This window comes from Salmo salar, chromosome 02 (genome assembly GCF_965601325.2).
Source record: "Salmo salar chromosome 02, fSalSal1, whole genome shotgun sequence".
Lineage (NCBI taxonomy): Eukaryota > Metazoa > Chordata > Actinopteri > Salmoniformes > Salmonidae > Salmo > Salmo salar.
In genome coordinates this window covers 70,494,742-70,508,918 of record NC_138292.1, presented here as the reverse complement: position 1 = coordinate 70,508,918, position 14,177 = coordinate 70,494,742, and the positions used below count along the sequence as shown (strand labels likewise).

Below are 14,177 nucleotides of genomic sequence, written 5' to 3'. Positions count from 1 at the left end.
GGGGGGGGGGGGGGGGGGGGGGGGTTGAATTTCACAACATCGTACTGGACATCCTCATCCCCTTTCTGGGGTTGAGAAGGTTGGACTGTGGAGTACAGAGGCACTTCCTGGTTATTGGAGCAAGATAGCTGGACATTGGTGTCGTGAACGTCACCCTGCTTGTCTGTGCTGCAGTAGGGGCCATGGCCATGCCTGAGACGTTGTCATACACTGGACTGAGTCTCCCTGGAGGAGAAAAGACAGATAAACATACCTTGGGACTATTCCATTGGTTCCATTGTACCAGGCAAGATTAATCGAGCACTGATAAAAAGATCTGAAAGAAAACAAAGTTAGTAACAAATCTAAATTATAAAGTGAAAGATAAGTCTTAGAAAGATGGTCACCTGAACCACATGGAAACAGAGGGTGAGAACCACAACTACAATTCCTATAGCTGCATTGTTCTGTACGTCCCATCTGCTGCACTAAAACCTGGTAAACGGTTTTACGATAAATATGTCTAGATCTTTTTGGAGAAAACGTATTCTAGAAGAGGCCTCTGGTCCATATAAAAAACAACATTTAAATGAAGTGAGAAGCAGATGTGGTTGAGCAGATAATGGATTTAATATACTGATCTACTAAATTCATGAATACACACCTAGTATTGTTGAAACATTATTCTACGTTATACAATTATTTAATGGATAAAAGGATTTCATGAAATAAGATACAGCTCTGAACACCCCCACCCACCTCAACATCCCCCTCTACACACAAACAGGTTCACTATGACGTTTTCCATTATGATATTAAGCCATTTAGATCAAAATGAGAATACATGGATAGGTGACCTGATCCTAGATCAGCACCACTACTCCAACACACTTGATACATATGGATCTAGAGCTGCATATTATGATACATAGGTTACCATGGCAATTAGACTTAGTAAACTGTTTGAGAATGGGAGATAGAAAACATCTTGCTGATACAAGCTTGTTTTGTGTGACTTTGTCATAAATCTGAGCGTACAGATTTATGAGCTGCTTGGGTGCTACCGCAATATGTGAGCTCCTGTGTTTACAATCGGCAGAAATGTAGCTATGTGGGAAGTGCTGGGAGGAACAGAGTGGTGCCGATAACAGCCATCTTGATCTACACAGACGAGCTAAATTACTTCTTACAACTGTTTCCAGTGGCTGTTTCTGCACATCTGCTAACTGTCAAATATAAAAGGATGTACTTTCAATAAAAGGTGAAAGACAGCTCTGTTCATTGAGATTTCAACACTGACTATTCTTAGTGATGGTTGATTGCTTCATTTTTGCAAATCCTATAATAAATATGTTGTTTGAAGTCTCTCTTCCTATAGAATATCTCTGACACCACAAGGACAGGAGTAAGGATTCTCTCCTGCGTGTGTGAGCAGGAATTGAGTTTAATAAGTAGAACATCGTTAGATACAGTCGCAAATATTTCTACTTTTTAAGAGAAACGAGGCTGGCAGATGGGATTTAGTTCCTCGATCCCTGTTGTTGGCCCACACTCTAGTACATTAGGTGGTGTAATGTACCATAAAGTTGGATGCCAACCACCAATAAACCCCAAAGAAGAATATGTATTTTCACTGTCAGAGTGAGTATCTGGTCATATAATGGATAATATGATTTTCAAATCAGTGGAGCTGAACAAGTGCACAGTGTGGGAGGAAGTAGAAATACATTAGGTAATATGACAGATGACATGATATAGTTGTAGACTACTTTGCTGACGGAAAAAATATCCTAACAAGTTATACAATCATGTTTTTTTTTTGTCCAGCAGTTTAAACCGAACACAGGAATGTGGAGGATCAAAGATGATGAAAACTACACCTAGACATTTATACAACCCAGCAGGTCTATACTGTTAAAAGGAAACCAGACTTACCGGATCCATCGTGGAAGCTATTGTTTTCTTCAGTGTTTCTTACTAAGACAAGAAATGTGTAGGCTACAGTACAGCTACTTTGTTGTCACAGAGTTCAGATAAGGACTAGGGGGTTGGCGGGGGAGAATTCCAGTCTCAAGGCTACAACTGATGCACCCCTAGACCAGAGCAATCAAACATCTATTTAAATATCCAAGCTCAATTACATTATGACAGCATAACATGTCACATCATTATTTAACCAGGCAAGTCAGATAAGAACACATTTTTATTTACAATGATGGCCTAGGAAGAGTGGGATAACTGCCTTGTTCAAGGGCAGCACTACAGATGTTTACCTTGTCTGCTCGGGGATTCGATTTAGCAACCTTTCGGTTACTGGCCCAACGCTCTAACCACTAGGCTACCTGCTGCCCCAGGCTAATCTTACTCCAGAAAGTTCCTGGATAAGATTTTACCTAATCTATACAGGTTGAGTAAAGTCAAGAAAACGTTCAACAACACCCCTTTCCAAAAGTATCCTGTTGTCTGCTATCGTCTACTTTTACCTGACAGCAACTTGGAACAGAGTTCTATTTGAGTCCAGATGTTCTCAAGGCTGTTGTTGCATCTCCCTCCCTGCAGCATTAAACATAAAGAGAGACAACAAACACACTTTATAACTGGTGAATAACTACATCTGATACTTCAATTAAGCAGGAAAAAGCACTTATTATAACAGAGGTGTAGCACTGTAAGACACGTGAATCTCTGTTGATTGTTTAAAACATGTTTCATTCTCAGGACCATGACTACAACATTGAGTATTGGGACACAGGGCAACCACATATCCTGGTCTCTTCTACATAATTCAACTAAACGTTTAAAAAATACATATTTCAAAAAAATTTTACATGCAATCAGCAATGTAAAACAAAACAAGAAAACATGAAACCACATTCGTATGTATGTTTTACAATGACATTTACATGCAAACATTCATTCCACATAACAAATCACCAATAAAAAGTAGAATATATTGTCAAGTGTATTTCCAGAGTGAAGAGAGAGGAGTTTGGTAGGAGACCTTACTGGCCGTGAGAGAACAGAAGAGTATGAGGTCTGTGGTTGACATGACCTATAAGTACTGATGGGCAGAGCTGGCTTCCTGCCCCCATGATGCCTCTTCCTAACAACCAACACATCATTCGATTCACAATAAAATGTGTGAACATCTTTCTGGAGCACACTTAATATACAATAAGGAATGTTCAAAGATATCACTATTAAAATCCTTTAAAATAAATGCAACATAATTTGATGACACTAATAGTCCTATGTCTTCTGTATGTCCCATCAGCTACACTAAAACCTGGTGAAGGGTTTAAAAATAAATATGTGAACATCTTTTAGGACCAAACGAATTATACAAGAGGACTATGGTCCTTTTAAAAATTGATTAGATTTAAAAAACATAATTAATGTCATAAGCAGACATTGTTGAGCAGATAATGGATTTAATTTATTGATCTATTGAATACATGAATACACACCTTGTATTGTTCAAACATTATTCTACATTATACAATTAATTAATGGATAATAGGAGTTACTGAAATAAGATACAGCTCTGAACACCCCCACCGCCAACCCACAGCACTCCTACTCCAAGAAGCTTGATACATATGGTTCCAGAGCTGACTCTTTACAACATGTTTTCTGTTCAAACTTTATTTAGACATCTTGAACCGGTGACTGAGAGGAGGGAGAAGAAAGAAAACATGTTTGTGCTTTCTGGTGTTTTTTCAGTGACCCTGATTGAGCAAAGCTCTTTCCACATACACCTTACTCCTGTCTCTCTCCAGTGTGTATGCATTGGTGTCTGCTCAGGGCTGCTGATTGATTAAAGCTCTTCCCACACTGATCACAACTATAAGGCTTCTCTCCTGTGTGTATAAGTCGGTGTTTGGTCACGGTGAAATCTCAGGCAAAACTCTTCCCACACTTATCACAGCTATAAGGCTTCCTCCAGCATGAATCCGCTGGTGAATGATATATATTGAAAAGTTGCTCAGAACACCAGGTGTTTTTAACAGCGTCACTTTGATCGTCATCTTAAGCCAATTAAGATAAGCAGAGTAAGTTGTTTACATGACGAATGCCATACTCGGCCTACTGCCATAACTAGTTTAATGTCAAATGATGAGTTTGCATGTAAACACACTCATTGTAGGAGGACTAGATATTTTGTTGCTTTGACAAAGTCCTTTCTGAAGATTATTATCAATGTGATTAGTGACCCTCATTTTAAGATCAACCTTGCTACATGAACTGAACTCTCGTTTTAATATGGTGAAACTATTCCTTAAAAAATATGTTTTCAAAAGAAACATTGAACATCTAATAGTCAAATCAGAGTAAAAGCAGGTGAGCTGGTTCTAGTTACTGCTTTTTGTGGTGCAAAACTGAGCAAGTCAACCCTCTCCCAATGCATAGACATGCTAGAAATGTTTTACAATTTCATTTTTTGTGAAGATTGCATTCAATTGCCACTCCTTGTTTCACAAAGCAACCTTTGTCACGTCCTGACCAGTATAAGGGTTATTTGTTATTGTAGTTTGGTCAGGATGTGGCAGAGGGTATTTGTTTTATGTGGTTCGGGGTGGTGTTTTTGGTAGAAGGGTATTTGATTTATGTATTCCGGGGTTTTTGGGCACTGTTCCTTGTTTATGTATTTCTATGTTAGTCTAGTTAGTTGTATTTCTATGTTTAGGTTAATGGGGGGTTGGACTCTCAATTGGAGGCAGGTGCTTTCTCGTTGTCTCTGATTGAGAGTCCTATATATGGGTATGTGTTTGGTTTAGTGTTTGTGGGAGATTGTTTCTTGTTTTGCGTGTGTGAGCCTTACAAGACTGTTTTGTTGATCGATCGATCGTTCTTCCTTCCTTCGTTCCTTCGTTTCGGTGTTCTTATTATTTCAAATAAATCAAGATGAGCATCCACATTACAGCTGCTGCGTTTTGATACTCCATTCCCGACGACAACCATGACAACCTTCCATTCCCCTGTCATAAGCAGTTTTATGGTTCATTTTAATTGACTATTTTACCCATGTAAGCTGGTGGTTATGTTTCACTATATTGGTATCACTCCGTGGTGGAGGGATACATTCGAGGTGAGGATTTACAGATTCCCTGCCGTGCACACCTGTGTCATGTCTGGGATCCGGCCCTATATCTACATCTTTCATTTTCTCGGGGACGTCCGTATGGTTTGAGGTACAAACTTTCTGAAGTTCGCTTGGTAAGTCACTGGTAAGCTTAAAATCTTGCGTGGAAGTATACTCACTGGCTGTTTGCAGCCTGGAGCAGCTGGCCACATGGCCGCCTCTCCTCTTGATTGCTCCACTCGCTGCGTGTGGTTAATCTGTATCTTCCGCCCCTGGTTTGTCGTACTTGTTTCGTTACTGTTACACTACGACTCAGTGTGCATCCATTAGTATGGTGGCTCTTGCTGACACAAACTGTATTTACCTTACACAACTTCCCCACTGGCTTGTACTATGTGTGTGTTGTGAATTGATTTAACATGCTGCTCCCCGCGCCAGGTTCTCTGCTAATTACCCTGCTGGGTTTCTTTCTTGTTCTTTCCCCTGAAGAGTGTAAGAGTATCATGGTGGGCTTTCCACTACGTTGAGACATTAACTTTGGAGTTCCTTAACAAAGTTACTCCATATGGTGCTGTTTTTACTGCTTGGATATTAAACCGGCTAGGTAATATTGCATTTGGCCTAAAAAAAAATAAAAATAAAAAATAAATCAAATCCATTACTTGGTTGCTGTTTTTTTGACTGCCTGTTTTTCCCACAAGGGTCTTCCCCATTTCTTTGCAGAGGTACTGGGTAATTTATCCCTCATCGGGTTCCTATTCCTCCATGCGGATCACGACATAGCTCTCCAGGGCGTCGGACCTCTGCTCCATGGCCTTGCTGGCTTGGCTGAGCTTACGGCTTCCCTTTGTGACAGGTGTGATGGAGGCGTCCCCCCTGGACATCCGCATACCTCGTGTATGCACTACCTGGGTTTGAGCCACGCAGAGAGGGCGGTGGAGCTCCCTACTGGATGTCTGTTTTGTGTGATGTTCTCAGAATGCCTGCGCCTGGTGCGATTGGAGGCCATGCATGAGTGTGTCGGCCAGGCTCGGGCTCAGGCTGGGGACGAGCTCCCTCCCTCAGGAGTGGTGCGGCAGCGAGCTGTTCGTCCCTCTACTGGATCCAGTACCCCTCCCAGGAAGCGTGGCCGAAGCCACCACAAGCAGAGCCCATCTGCTGCCAGGCCTGGACGGGGGCAGGAGTCGGACCACTGGGGCCACCTTGAACAGAGGGCGCATGCCCTGCGTCAGGAGGTTGATAGCGTCGATGGCGACGACAGCTTTTCCCTTTTGGCCAGTGATAGGCTGTTACTGGAGGACGATGCTGGCACTGCTCACCCCCGTGGGCAGGGCTTCCCGGCTGACAGGCCATCAGAAGCCTTCAGCAGGGCTTCATCACAGAGCCTACTCACTCAGGTAGCCACTGCACTGGACATCAAACTGGTGGACAGTGATGACTTTCTATCTGTCCCCATCTCTGCTGAGTTCCGTGAGGCCTTGCAGGAGAGCTGGGCCTCTGCCAGGGGGCTCTCCGACTCACAACAGAGACTGGACCATGGAGTTATGTTGCGGGCGTAGTGTCACTCGGCCTCCGGGAGTACCACACCATGATAGCTGCCATGGTCCTCCCGGACCAGGAGATTATAGAGCGGAACCCGCGACTGAAGCCGGGACCCCCCAGGGTCTTTGATGAGGACTTGAAAGCCACATATGGGTCCCTCTGCTCTCTTGGCAGCTTTACCAAAGTGGCTATGCTACTGAGGTCATGCGGGGTGCAGAATGTCCTCCAATACCTGCAGTCTCGCTTGGATGAGGGCTTGGCAGCCTCTACACTGAGAGGGTATTTGGCCGCTATATCTGCCTGCCATGTGGGGTGGATAGACAGGCCAGTGGGGTGCCATCCCTTGGTCTCCAGGTTTATGAAGGGGGTTCGTCGCCTGCGTCCAGCTAAGACGTGCTCAATGGCGAGCTGGGATCTGGATGTGGTCTTGGCAGCTTTGGCAAAGCCGCCTTTCGAACAGTTGGAATCTGCCTCCCTGAAACCCCTCACTATGAAGGTGGCTTTTGTGGTAGAAATTACTTCTATAAAGAGGGTAGGTGAGCTCCATGCTCTTTCAGTAAGTTCTGAGTGCTACCGGATGGACCCCGGTGGGAGGAGAATATCTCTTCGCCCCAACTCTTCATTCCTCCCGAAAGTTATGTCAGACAGGCATGTGAACATCCCTTTTATCCTGTCTGCTTACAACCCCCCGTGAGTGGCGGAAGAGTCTGGCCCTCCCTCCTGCATGCTGTGCCCTGCGTGGGCACTGGCTGCCTATGTGGCGCGGACACGGGCAGTGAGAACAACAGACCAGCTCTCTGCTATGGTGAGAGAGTCCTGGGGGCTGGGTTATCAAAGCAGAGGCTCTCTCACTGGATTGTGGACACAATTATGACAGCATACTTACTGGCTGGCAGGCCAGTTCTGGGATCTGTGGTGGCACAGTCAACAAGAGGTGTGGCTGTATCCTGGGCTCTACTGAGAGGAGTGCCCCTCGCTGATATCGTTGCTGCTGCCAGCTGGGCTTCCTCTTGCACCTTTGCTAAGTACTATTGGGTAAATGTGGCACCTTCCTCTGCAGTTGGTTCAGTGGTCCTGGGCATCACCTCCCCTTCCGGGGACTGTGCTGGGACCCACCTTCCACATTGACGGCCCCTGCGTCTCGGTCCCGCACTGGGACTTCACCACTGGCTGGCCGGGTCCCTCTAGGACCCACTACATCTGGTACGGGTATACCAATATATTGGAGTGATCCAATATAGTGAAACATAACGAAGGTTACGTATGTAACCACGGTTATGTGAGCTATATGGATCACTCCAATCCTCTACAGTGCTAGAGGAGCCTCAAAAATTATGTACAGAAAGTGTGTCGCGGCCATGGGTTCTATATTTAGGGGCGGACCCCAGCCATGACACAGGTGTACACGGGAGGGAATCTGTAAGTCCTCACCTTGGATGTACCCCTCCGCCGCGGAGTGATGGGCCTGCTACTCAGGCCCAGAAGCTAGGATATGAAACATTTTAACAGAATTGGCAGAACGAACACATCCCTGATCACGCGTAGACACAATTCACTTTCATAGTAGCGACGATGTATTCCTTGTCGCATCTATGCACCGTTACTTTATCTTTTTCTTTTTTTTTAATTGCCAGCGTCTTAAAGCTAAAATTGGGATCATGTTTACTGTGCTAATGACCATACCAACAGTAAAGGAATGCAATGTAGAATACAGTGAACTTAGCAAAAGGAGTCATTTGTGGTAGGTACATGCGGGCCGCCATCTTTATGCACCTCCGCTATTGTTACAGAAGCAGACTGTAGTCTAATCTACACACTATTGTTCTTACTTAATGAAAACAAATCTCCATCTTCCTTATCTTCTCCTCCTCCTCTCTCAGTTCCACTCTGCCCCGGTGTTTTCCTGCAGTCAACCAGACCCAGCAGTACAGCAGTACCGGGAGACGTTTGACCTGGGGACTCCGGGAGGGTAGAGGGGAACGGGCTAGCTTTGTCCCGTTAGCGGCAAGAAATATAAAACATATTTGGTTTAATGATAAACTGTTGTATTAATTTAGTCTATTTGGGAATCCCTAGAATATCTCCTTTTTCTTCAAATGTTCAATTGTTCACTACCTCCCAAAAATCTAATAGCATTGGGTTGGCGGAGGCATGGGCTAGTTAGTTTCCACCATATTTATTATACTAGTCATTTCCTTCCAAAACAGAGGAAGAGGCGACATGTGACTTATTTGATAGAATATACGTTTCATATTAGGTTGTTACGAGTATACTGATAAAAGTGGGACACGTGACATGCCAGCAAAACACTAGTGCCAGGTCGACATTCATTACCCCAGCCACAAAGTCATGAACCACTTCTATTTTAAAAATGTATCTACTTAAAATGTCATCTTAAACCTAACCTTAACCACACTGTTAACCTTATGACTCAATCTAACCTTTAAAAAAAACACATTTTGGTTTCCATGAACTTCCACAACATACATTCTTGACTTTGTGGCTGTGGTAACGACTGTCTTACATTTAAGAAATGTATTTTTATTGCCATTACATATTAGAAGGCAATCGCTGGGAATTAATTATTGGGTTAATTTACAGGAACATGATGTGTCTCACCCCACAAAAGAGGTGCTACAGAGAAGTTGGGAGCCTGAACGTGGACAGAAAAAAGCTTTGGATGGGTGGGTGATAACCAGGAGAGACAGATGGGATTGTACTGCAGGGACTTTAGCCCCACGGTACCTATCCCTGTGAGTCCACCATGGCTACTCCCACCTCCAGTAATTGATTTACAAGTGTTGAAGAGAGTACGGAAAGACAGGGAGGGGGTTGATCCATGCAAGTTCTTTAAAAAGCGACTGGAAACTGTAAATCAGTGTTTTTTTGCCCATATATACAGATGGATCAAAAGACCCAAGGACAGGTCAGACTGGATCAGCCTTTGTTGAACAGGAAAGTGGGGTGGCTGTCAGAAGACAATTACAGACCACCTGGCTGAGCTGATGGTTGTACTGTTGACCTTGCAGTGGTTGGAGGAAGTCATGCAGTGTAGTTATATGTTCTGACTCATTTGCTGTGTTGATGAGTCTGCAATCACTTAGCTCACATAGCAGACGAGGCCTGCTGTATGAAGGAATTCAAATTCATGCCCGGGTGAGACAGATAGGTGTCCATATAAGCTTTGCTTGGATCCCGGTCCATGTGGGGGTGGAAGGGAATGAGGAAGTAGATGTGCTAGCTAAACAGGCCCTTAGGAGACAGGAGGTGGAGGTGCCAATGAGCAAAGCAGAGGCTAAGGGAATGATATGGGCAGAGATGGCAGGAGCAGTGGAACAGTGACAATAAGGGCAGGCATCTATTCATTGTTGATATTTTAGTAATTTAGCAGGCACTTATCTAGAGTGACTTACAGGAGCAATTACGATTAAGTTGCTCTAAGGTACATTGACAGATTTTTCACCTAGTTGGCTCGGGTTACAGGCCCAACACTATAAACCACTAGGCTACCTGCTGCCCCTATTCCAGGTACAGAGTAAAGTAGGGGAGGATGGTAGGAATGGACAGAAGAGAGGAGGCTATCCTTACAAGGATAAGAGTGGGGCACAGCCAGCTGAATAAGTTATTAAATGTGATAGGAAATCATCCAACAGGAAGATGTGATTACTGCCAGGAAACAGAGACAGTGGAGCATGTACTGATGCAGTATGATAGGGAAAGAGAGACTGATACAGTATGAGAGAGAAGGGGTACAGGAATTGAGTTTGATAAACTGTTGAGGTTCGTTTCCTTGTTCCTTGTCAATCATTGGCTCATTGGTGAAATTAGCATTATGACAATATCTTTAATTAAATCATTCAAAAACCTTTATTAATGCAAAGAAAAGGTCCCAAGTTATTTTATCAAACCCGAAGTCCATGTGGGAGCAAAACTCATGACTATGATTACATTTCCATTATTAGCAGCATTCAGGCTGTCCACTTTGAAGAGCTGAGACAGAATAGCCATATAAGGAATGGAACATATATGACCAGGCCCTGCTACCATTATAACCCATACAGCTGTCAGATGTGGGCGCTAACAAGTAAGAACTGAGATGGAAAGATAATAATGGAGAAAGGTCAAGGAAAGCTATTTACATATAGAGGGAGGGGACTCTACACGTTATGCAAAGACAGAATCCTATAAAGGTAGGACTCTGTAATATGAGAATTTAGTATTTTTCGTGGAAGGGCTCGGCTCTGTTACGTGTGTAATAGGGTCCTTCCATGGAAGGGCTCGGCTTTGCTACTCTGTATTAAAGTCTATATTGAATTCACAAGTTTCTGAGGCAATATTCCACGGCATCCAGCCCTAGTGATGTCACTGCCTACGTCATTATCTTTTACTCATGAGACCAAAACCATGCCTACACAGCTATATAAACAAGGTGCTTAGTGTTATCTAAAAGCTTAGCAGTAAATGTCCATGTTGATTTATAGTGGAATGTCTGACTAGTCTCCTATCTCTTACACTCCCCTGCAGAGTTCTGTCTTCACAGTCACACATTTCTCAGACAGTTTCTTAATAAGTGGCAGAGAGCCTAGAAAAGCACTGTGGAACAATATTAAACCTCATAATGTACATATATTGTTAATCTGTAGTCTAGGACCCTATAAATGTAAGGAGGGAGTCTATTAATACAACATCAGCATACTCATTTATTCTAATACATCAATCATTTGTTACAGCACCAATCATGACCGCTAGCTGAACCTCTAACAAAGCATACTGAGTAGGACATCGTTAGATAGTCACAAATATTTCTATTTTTTTAAGAGACACGGGGCAGGCAGATAGGATTTAGTTCCTCGATCCCTGTCGCTGACCCACACTCCAGTACAGGAGATGGCTTAATGCACTATAACATTGGATGCCAACCGCTGATAAACCCCACAGAAGATGTATTTTCATCGTTTGAGCGAGTATCTGGTCATGTAATGGATAATCAGACTTTCAAATCAGTTGAGGTGAATAAGTACACACTTTAAGAGGAATGAGAGATAATTAAGTAAGAGACACAGATTCCTACACATGATAAAGTAGTAGGTTACTTTGCTGAAGGAAGAAAAATCCCAACAAGTTTTACAGTCGTTGTTTTTGTCCAGCCATTAACAGTCCACAGGAATGTGGTGGATCAAAGACTATGAAAACTAGGTGTAACCGGTTCTGTACCGGTACCGTTCTGCATTGTGTTCTGGTAAGGTGTAGGTGGAAGACAAGGCTCTGGACACAATTCTGCCGCTTGTCCCTCTAGTAATGACTGCATGGAATGGATACAAATACAAGGCAAAGTTAATGCTGCCGTCTGGACTCCCATACAAGTATATTTGCCTCTCCTCATCACGCTCTGAGCAAACTCATTAGTAAAAGCATTAAAAAAAAAACGTTTTAAAAATGTTGTACACCAATACACTAATCATTTGCTAATAAGTGCTAAATATTTCTTTGAGAGTGATCTATTGTACCATTATACCTGAGGCATACTAATAAAACAACAACGCCATTTTTGACATGACCGGACAGCTAACAAAATGAACGACAGCTAACTAGGCACATTAAACATGAAATACAAAATCGTCACATTTCACAACATACCTGCAAGGAATGGACACAAATACAAGGAAAAAGTTAATGATGCCGTCTGGACTCCCATACAAGTATATTTGCCTGATAAAAAACAGTGCAGAATGCCCTGAGAAAATCATCAGAAAACTCAAGATGTCTGCACCTGAAAGAGACCCTCTCCCGCAACAAAGCTAACGGTAGCTGGGTTAGCCTTGCAAAGTTGCACTCAAACATTATCCCCATTCACGTTAATATATATTCATATAAACAGCAATGCAACACTCTGAGTAAACTGAGAAGTAAAATAATGGCTCCCGTTGATGACATCACAGCATTAACACAATTTAGAAAATGATTACAATAAAATAGTATCTCAAAATAACCTTAAAATAAATATGAGGGATTTTCGTATATTTTACACCTGTTACATAGGCCTATACATTTTATATAGCAACAGCAGGCCTATACCGTTAAAAGGAAACCAGACTTACCGGATCCGTTGTGGAATCTATTGTTTCTTCATCAGACAACTTGTCTTAGACAAGAAGTGTGTTGGCTGCAGTAGTACAGTTACTTTGTTTTAAGTGTTCCGGGAGTCGAAATTCTGAGTCCTTAACGAAACACAAAACATAATGGACAATTTATCTTACTTCGGATCTGAAACCTAATAGTAAGCATCAACTTCAATGACAGTTAACGTAAAGTTAAAACACAAATATGACATTCATGCGCCACAATAACATTGTCGCCGAGGATGGCTTGCTAGCTAACGTTAGAGTTTGATTCATATCATCCGTTTTGTCATAAAACAGTTTAACTAGGTAGCGAAATGATAGTTCGCGACGCTTGCTGACTCGGGAGTTCGTATGGGGACATTATGTGCTTCAGGAGCCTGTGGGTTTGATATGATTCCACCATGGGCAACAACAACTGGCTACTAGTTCGTTTTCTGACAAGTTCAACTCAGAGCTCGTTTATCCAGTGACCACCGCATTTGAAAGAACAACTACGGGCTGGCTAGTTAGCATTCTGGCTCACACTGGCCATGCAGTAGCAAAATACACAACTATCTCGATGTAAGAGTTCATGGTAGAGATATTTCATGTAAGGAGAATATAGGAATCCCATTCGTTAATGAATGGAGGAACGTATATCGCCTCACCCAGCAGACTGTTGAACAATCTGGTTCACGTTGTCATGCTGGGTCACGCGGTTGCTAAACGAATAGTCAGGCTATGAGTCGAGAAACCTGCTTATTTTCCTCCAAGGTAGATAATGTCACGAATCCAAACCTATACGATATTACAGAGAACAAGTAAATTATCTCACATACCGAAAAATATTTTTAAATACGAAATTGTTGTTCTTCTTCAGTGGACGTTATTAGTGGTTGGCATCCAATATCTTGCATTACCGCCCCAATCCTATAGTATAAATCCATTATGCTTTACGGACAGGCAGAAATGTATGCGTAACCGATGTGAAATGGCAAGTAGTTAGCGGTGGTGCGCGCTAATAGCGTTTCAATCAGTGACGTGGCTCGCTCTGAGACTTGAAGTAGGGGTTCCCCTTGCGTTGAATGGGCCGTGGCTTTTGTGGCGCGATGGGTAACGGTGCTTCGTGGGTGTGCAAGGGTTCCTGGTTCGAGCTCTGGTTGGGGCGAAGAGAGGGACGGAACCTACACTGTTACATATGCAATTACTGTATTTCACGGAGGAAAATGGAGGAGGGTCATTCTATTTCAATTTCAGTCAGGGGGAGGGTTTAGTGTTTTTTAAATTTAGTCCAGGGGAGGGTCATATAATTTGTAATTGATTAAATATCAGTATTTGTCACCATTTTGTACGTATTGAATTCCCATCTAACCTCAGTGTACAACCCTGCTCTCTCTTTCTTTTTTTATCTCTCTTTCTCTCTCAATTTCAGTTTAAGGTGCTTTATTGGCATGGGAAGTATATGTTTACAA

The 14,177-nt window shown here is 42.9% G+C and overlaps 1 long non-coding RNA gene across 1 annotated transcript; it reads right to left on the bottom strand.

Moving 5' to 3' along the window:
• Positions 1-13: 13 nt before the first annotated feature.
• LOC123730802 (uncharacterized) lies at positions 14-13,872 on the bottom strand. Its single transcript, XR_006762234.2, has 3 exons — positions 13,545-13,872; positions 12,703-12,822; positions 14-225 (listed from the first exon to the last, which is right to left on the bottom strand). It is a non-coding gene; the product is annotated as an uncharacterized LOC123730802 (long non-coding RNA).
• Between the last annotated feature and the right edge of the window lie 305 nt (positions 13,873-14,177).